This window comes from Hordeum vulgare, chromosome 3H (assembly GCF_904849725.1).
Source record: "Hordeum vulgare subsp. vulgare chromosome 3H, MorexV3_pseudomolecules_assembly, whole genome shotgun sequence".
Taxonomy (NCBI): Eukaryota; Viridiplantae; Streptophyta; class Magnoliopsida; order Poales; family Poaceae; genus Hordeum; species Hordeum vulgare.
This window is the reverse complement of record NC_058520.1, coordinates 146,475,035-146,483,431: the sequence shown is the minus strand read 5'-3', so window position 1 is coordinate 146,483,431 and position 8,397 is coordinate 146,475,035.

The following is an 8,397-nucleotide window of genomic DNA, read 5'->3' as shown; positions in this document are numbered from 1 at the left end:
CTTGATGTTCCCTCATGGGTATGCAGCGAATCTAAAGAGGGGGTCGAGTCTTGAAAAATTAAAAATATTTGGTCTCATGAGTCATGATTGGCACATATGGCTTGAGCGGTTAATGCCGGTGATGTTACATGGCTTTATTCCTGAGGATAAATGGCTAGTACTAGCGGAGCTGAGCTAAAGAATTGTCTCCTCGCATGGTAGATGACATGGAGGAGTTTGGACCGGAGTTGTTGTGCAAGTTAGAGAAGATATTTCCATCGGGCTTCTTTAATCCAATGCAGCATTTGATTTTACATCTACCGGCCGAGGCAAGATTGGGTGGGCCCATGCAAAATCATTGGTGCTATGCAACTGAGAGGATGCGGAAGACGCTTCGAGCTAAATGTAAAAATAAGCATAGAATTGAAGCATCGATGGTTGAGGCATTCATTACTGGGGAGGTGGCAAACTTTGTGACAGCACACTACGAAGCCAAAAATCATCATTTGCATAATCCGAATCCTCGGTACAATGATGCACACCCTAAAAAAGGTGGATCCAACCTCAGCCTATTCAAAGGTAAGCTCGCACCAGTTGGTGCCTCAAAACCAATAATGTTGGATGTCGAAGAATGGCGGAACATTTTGTTGTATATCTTCAACAACCTAACAGAAGTGCGGCCGTACATTGAGTAAGTTCTCGACACATTTTTTCATAACTTCTAATTCCTTTGAACTTCTCTTATTCCCGGATATTTCATACAGCCGATACATCGCCAAATTCTCGGATGGAGCGGCGATCCAAAATGATTCCGTCGAAGAGTATGAGCTTCTGGCAAAGCATGGAGACGGCTATCTCGGTTTCATCTCTTGGTTCAAACAAACGGTAATTATCAATAATGGACCATTTCATTTCTTGGTCTAACTTGCGGCTAATGCAACAATAGTTTCATATTAAACTTGTAGGCTAATTCAGAGTCTATAGACGCCGAATTGAGACAAGCGCCTAATGGTTTGACTATAAGGTTCGTTCATTTGAGAAATACAACATCAACGGGTATCTCTTTCGTACCTTTGGCAAAGAGCTATCTATGCCCGACCGGAAATCTACAAATTGTTGTGTCTCTGCTATCGGCGAAGGTGGTATCGAGTATTATGGAAGAGTTGAAGAAATTTAGGAACTTCAATTCTATGGTGAAAACCCACCGAACGTCGTAGTCTTCAAATGTTATTGGTTCCAGCTAAAGGAGACTAGAAGGACTCATGAACATATAGGACTAGTCCAAATCAATCCAATCACCCATTTAGATGTTCCCGATGTCTATATTACGCCTCAACGGGCGACCCAAGTTTTCTATCTACCGTGGTCATGCCAAAACTGATAAGAATCTGGAAGGTTGGTATGTTGTTTATGAAGTGTCGCCACGTGTTAGACCACCTCCCCCAAATGAACAGGATTATGAACCTCACATTAAACCAGACACATATGACGGAGAATTCTTCCAAGAAACACGTCTTTCCAAGAAATGTTTCAAGAACTGTCGTGCTTCACCCTAGAACATGGAAGTAGACAGCGACAACGAATCCGACTTCACCCCTGAGCCGGAACCAGTAGAGGTGGAACTAGAAGAGGTTACTGATGCGGATGACCTGTCAATGCTTGATTGATTACAGAAAGGCCTTCCACAACTTCATGTCATTGAACCCGATGAGCACGTCATTCATGAAGACATGCGTGATAGTGATGATGATGATGCATTTATTGATGATGACTATTAATTTGTATGCATCCCAACTTAAATTATATATGTACATATTATTATTTATGTCAGTTATTCATTTTTTTTATGTTGTAGTAATTTCTTTTAATCTTTATCATGGCAGGTCAGCATGTGTTGAAAGATGGTGGGCACAGGTCCACATCGCTCGACAAGTTCTTCTTTGGCGGCCTGCACGAGGGGTGGTACTTCCATTTCACCCCTATCTCTTCGTAGAGCCTTGGCAGACAGTCTGATGACACCACCCACGGGTGCTTCTTCGTCGGCGGCATTGCCCACTGGGAGAGGTGCTCGTCGGGTAGGGAAGAAGGGGAAGGGTACATGGAGAGGGGGTGGCCGTGGAAGATGTAGGCGGACTGCTACGCCGTCCTCGCCACCACCACCAGCTCATTCACCCGAGCACATGACTACTATGGTGGACCCGTTTGCGGAGGAGGCTATGGGGACTCTGGTCCATGAGCCTTGGGTGGATGGGCATTCGGCCCATGAGACTCCGGTCAAGGATGAGCCTCAGGTCGAGGTGCGTTCGGCCCACGAGACTCCGGTTCCTGAGGCTACGTCCCAGGAGACTCCTGCCACAGAGGCTTCGCCCGACGTGGAGACGTCCGGATGGGGTGCCTAGCCGGATCATACCGAGGTGCCGGATTGGACCGAGGGTCCGGGTGGCTATTCTATTGATGGGGGGATGAGTCTACGGATAGTGAGGGCGGCGTGCAGGTGGACGGGGCCACCATGTACAAGCGTGGTAGTACACGTCTCCCGGTCGTGCCAGCTACCCGCGAGAAGAAGCCGGTGATTAAGCCTGAAGGGGATAGGTAAGTACATTTACTCCTTTCCTAGCTTTTGCCTTCAAGTTTCTTCAAATATCTAATGCGTTGACCATATCATACTTCAGGGGATGGAAACACCCTGTTGGAGTCCGCAAGCCGAACACCGTCCTTGGTGTGCTTTGCCGGACAAATTTCCCAGGGTTTGTCACGTTGCTTGGTGAGGGTCAGGTTCCTACACTAGGATTTACCTGGGAGCACTACCAGGGTGCGCAGGCCCCACCGTAGGAGATTATAGATGGTGTCTTGTGCCACACGAGGGCCGAGATGGTGATCAACAGCTTTTGGGTAAATTATCCTTTTACACAATCTAAAATTAACAATATAACTAATTATTGTACTAATCGGTGTTGTCTCGTTTGATTGCAGACCTTCTATAGGTGTGAGGAGGGATATGAGGAGGCGGCGGCCAATGTTCTCAAGGGCGAGTGTAGGCTGTTATTACAGAACTTACGCCACGAGGCTCGGCCGCAGGCTATTCGAGACTACTACGCCACGCGTGGTATTAAGAAGAAGAAGAAGGAGTGTCACGGAAAGTATCTGAAGAAGGAGCAGTACATGAAGGTAATTACCTATTCTTCAGGCCTTGTACGTAGTTTTCTTGATTTGATTCATAGGCGTAGCGCTCAAAATTCTTTTTAATAACTTATAGGTGCCCCCGAGATGGTGTACGGATAAGATGGATTGTTGGCAGGCGTTGGTGGATGAGTGGTGCACACGCAACTGGCGAGCCGTCCACGACAATGCGAAGGATCGGCGTAGCCAAATGGTTGGTGTGCCACACCATCAAGGCCGCCAACTTACTTCAGTTCGGACGAAACTGGATATGTGGGTTGCTTCATGATTCATGCAATTCATTCTTCATGCTAGCTTGAGCCCCTTACTAATACTTTGTTCCTCTCTTTTAGGCGCATCACAATAAGACGGAGATGCCAGAGTTGTACGACCTTTATGGCATGGCCCATACTACCTCCTACAAGAAGGAGAAGGCATTCTCTGAGTCTGACCTGGATGATCCAAAGAAATTCACCAACATCTCATCCCACCACAAGCTCGTGAAATACAGGGACGTGGGGAAGGCTTGGAAAGGGGAGGACTTTAACGTGAGCCATGAACCTTTGGATCCAGAGCTGGTGATGATATCTGGTGGCGGGAGGCCCCATGGCTCGATAGCCATTGGAGATGGGATAATACGTTGTCCACTCACTCTCCCGGAGATCAAGGTGCGCCAGTCGAGCTCCTGTCCTGAGATAACGCCTCGTCCACGGCCAGTCGATCTTGCGTTCGAGGTTAGTTGTACGGACTCGGAAAACTTTCATCCATTTCATTGTGTGTGTGGCCATCGATCATTACTGTGGTAACGAGTAATGGTGTTGCAGGTTGCTCTTCATAAAGAGAGATCGGCTAACCAGGCTGCTCTTGAGAAAGAGAGAGTGGCAAGTCAGGCTGCTCTTCAGGTTGCTCTTGAGGAGAGGGACCGGACCACAGCTCGGTTGATTGAGGAGGAGAGGGCCCGTAATGAGGTGCTTCACCTGGCCATGTACGATCTTTTTATGGTAAGTTTCTTTTTCACATTAGCCAAATCATATGTGTAATGTTTGTTTCATTACTAACTAATACAGCCGACTCTTCAAAACCAAATGTGCAGTCTATGTGCGAGAAGACCGGTCAAGCCCCTTCACCGATGCCCGTCTTCTTTGTGATTAGCACGGTGAGTTTCATTTCAATGGTCATTATAAACTAGTATTAACAATTGACTGTCATCGTGCTAACTGAGACATTGCAAAATATCTTTTCTGCAGAATAACTCTCGAGCGGCATCGCACGACCCTTCTCCAGGGCAACCGTCTCCAAACGAAGCCGCCGCAAGCAACCCTCGTGCTTCTCCTACTTGATGACCACGACGGTAAGTTTTCTCTAGTTCATTTATGACATAATTAGCTAGTTTAGCTCGAAGAAGACATACTTAGCTAATTTAGCTCCAAAATGACATACTTAGCTAGTTTAGCTCCGAAAAGGCATACTTATCTAATTTAGCTCCAAAATGACATAATTAGCCCATTTAGCTCCAAAAAGACATACTTAGCTAATTTGGCTCCAAGAAGAGGAGAAGAGGAGAAGAAATAGGAAAACATGTAAATAAGGAAGAAGAAAAAGAAGAGAAGAAGAAGATATGAAGAAGGAGAAGGAGGAGGAGAAGGAGAAGGAGTCCTACTTCTTCTCCGCCTTCTCCTTCTCCTTCTCCTTCTTCTTATTTTCTTATTCTTTTTCTCCTCCTCTTTCTTCTCCTCTTTCATATTTTCCTTACCTTATTTTTCCCTTCAATGACATAATTAGACCATTTAGCTCCAAAAATACATACTTAGCTAATTTAGCTCTAAGAAGAGGACAAGAGGAGAAGAAATAGGAAAAATGAAAAGAAGGAAGAAGAAGAAGAAGAAGAAGAGAAGAAGAAGAGAAGAAAAAGGAGAAGGAGCCCTCCTTCTTCTCCTTCTTCTTCTCCTTCTTCTTCTCTCCTCCTTCTTCTCCTCCTTCTTCTTCTTCTCCTTCTTCTTCTCTTCTTTTCTTCTTCTTCTTCTCCTCCTCCTCCTTCTCCTTCTCCTTCTCCTCCTCCTCCTCCTCCTCCTTCTTCTTTTTTCTCTGCTTCTTCTTCTCTTCTTTCTTCTTCTCTTTCTTCTTCTATGTAGCTTATTTTCCCCAACAAAGACATACTTAGCTAATTATCCTCCAAAATGACATAATTATCTTAGTTAGGTAAAAACATCATAAGAACCTTGGTTAGCTCATAACTTAGCTAATTTAGCTCCAAATGACATAATAAGCTCAAAATGGCATAAGAACCTTGGTTAGCTCATGAATATTATATACTTAGTTTGTTTTCCTCTAAAATAACATAATTAGCCCATTTAGTTCCAAAAAGACATACTTAGATAATTTAGCTCCAAGAAGAGGAGAAGAAATAGGAAAAAATGAAAAGAAGGAAGAAGAAGAAGAGAAGAAGAAGAGAAGAAGAAGGAGAAGGAGGAGGAGAAGGAGAAGTAGACCTACTTCTTCTCCTCCTTCTCCTTCTTCTTCTTTTCTTCTTCTTCTTCTCCTCCTCTTTCTTCTCCTCTTTCATATTCTCCTTACCTTATTTTTCCCAATAATGACATAATTAGCCCATTTAGCTCCAAAAAGACATACTTAGCCAATTTAGCTCCAAGAAGAGGACAAGAGGAGAAGAAAGAGGAAAAATGAAAAGAAGGAAGAAGAAGAAGAAGAAGAAGAGAAGAAGGAGGAGAAGGGGGAGAAGAAGGAGAAGGAGCCCTCATTCTTCTCCTTCTTCTTCTCTTCTTCTTTTCTTCTTCTTATCCTCCTCCTCCTTCTCCTCCTCCTCCTCCTCCTCCTCCTTCTTCTTCTTCTTCTTCCTTTTCTTCTCCTTCTTCTTCTCTTCTTTCTTCTCTCTTTCTTCTTCTACGTAGCTTATTTTCCCCCAACAAAGACATACTTAGCTAATTATCCTCCAAAATGACATAATTAGCTTAGTTAGGTAAAAACATCATAATAACCTTGGTTTGCTCATAACTTAGCTAATTTAGCTTCAAAATGACATAATAAGCTCAAAATGGCATACCAACCTTCGTCAGCTCATGAATATTATATACTTAGCTTGTTTTCCTCTAAAATGACATAATTAGATTAGTTAGGTCAAAAATGGCATAACAACCTTTGTTACCTCATAAATGTCAGATAGTTAGCTTATTTTCATCCAAATTGACATAATTAGCTTAGTTAGGTCAAAATGGTATAATAACCTTGGTTAGCTCAGAAAGGTCATATACTTAGCTTATTTTCCTCGACAATGACATAATAATCTCAAAAACGTCATATGTTGTTGTTCTTCTTCTTCTTCTGACTTTCTTATTCCCATTTTACAGATTGGATGTACTACATGCATGGAAGCTGGCATTGATGGAGTGCTATAGTTCTAGTTTTCATTTGAGTTGATGAACAATGTGGAACTATATGTATATGCGTATATGGATGAATAATATACGTGGAACTATATGTATATGTATATATGGATGAAACTTTGTATATGTTGGTTCTTTCGATATATGGGATGTATGTTGATGAACAAATGGCATTGATGAACTTTATATGTATATCATATATGTGTTGTGACCTATATATCATATATGTGCTATGAATCATATATATATGTCCTGTGAAATAACAAAAAATAAACAAAACTGTGACAATATGGGCTCTTTGTCGTCTGCCAGCTGATGGCAAAGGCCTTTTCCATTAGCCAACAGACGACAAAGGTGCCACGTGGCACCCAGGTGTGCAACCTGGGGCAGCAGCAGCTAGCCCATATAGGCTCTTTTGTCGTGTGCTACCCTGCACTGGCAGATGGCACAGAGCCTGAGGGAGGCAGACGGTAAAGAAATAGAGCAGACAGCACAAAGCCTGAGGGAGCAGACGACAGAGATGATGAGCGAGGCAGACGGCAAAGAGCCTCCGTTAGCCCCTAATGGAGGAGTTGCATGTCGGCTGCCGTCTAAAGATCTTTGTTGTCTGCTATGTGTCAAAGGGAGACGAGAAAGATCTTTGTCGTCCGCTTAGGGCAGATAGACGACAAAGAAGGTACTTTGCCATCGAAAGTTGTCGCGGGAACTTTGCCGACAGGAGGGATACGACAAAGACCTTTGCCGTCGGTGGAACACCTCTTTGTCATCTGTTATGGCAGACGGGAAAGTGTCTGATTCCTGTAGTGAACGAATGATTGCATGACAAAGGTCTAGGATGGTGAAGCTCAAAGAGGGTGAGGCAAATACATTATACTTTCATCGCCAGGCCTCTCACAGATAGCGCAAGAGCGCCATTCTCATGCTGCAACACGAGGGACAGACCCTCATGAACCACATGGAGCTGGCGACAGCGATGGACGATTTCTACTCGAGGGTGTTGGGTCTGGATCCTGTACGCGAGCATGCACTCCACCTGAGAGTGCTAGACCAGCCCACGAGAGACCCGGCACACCTTGAGGCCCCTTTCATGGAGGAGGACATGGAATGAATCGTCAAAGGCATGCCAATGGACAAAACCCCGGGACCGGACGGTCTTACGGGCAGATTTTGTGTTTCGTATTGGAGCCTCATCAAGGATGACATGGTGCGCGCAATGGACCAGTTCTTTCGAGGAGACATGCGCGGGCTGCGAGCGATCAATAAGCCAATCGTCTTCCTACTGCGAAAGAAATAAGGGGTTGTCGAACTCATGGACTTTAGGCCAATCAACCTTGTGCACGGTGCACTCAAGATCTTTGACAAGGCACTGGCTTCCCGGCTAGCAAAGGAGCTGCCACACATCGTCGGCAACCACCAGAGTGCATTTGTTGGAGGAAGATCGTTACACCAGAACTTCATGCTTGTCAGTGCACTACCCGTCGTCTCCATGCGCTTCGCGATCCTGCGATCTTGGTGAAGCTTGACACCTCCAAAGCCTTTGATTCCATCCAATAGCCGTTTCTTCTCGAGGTTCTACACCAAATGGCATTTGGACCCAGGTCGATTAGCTAGATATGTGTACTCCTAACAACTTCCTCGACAAAAATCATGATCGATGGAGTTCTGGGAGGAACGATCTTCCACGGTCGGGGCCAACGCCAGGGAGGTCCCATATCTCCTATGTTATTCATCTTGTGCATGGAGCCCCTTCAGCGATTGTTCAAGAGAGAAATGGACACCGTCCTCCTTATGCCCCTCGCGCTGTCTGGCCTAAACCACGGGTTGTCCATGTTTGCAGACGATGTCACCATCTTCCTCAAGC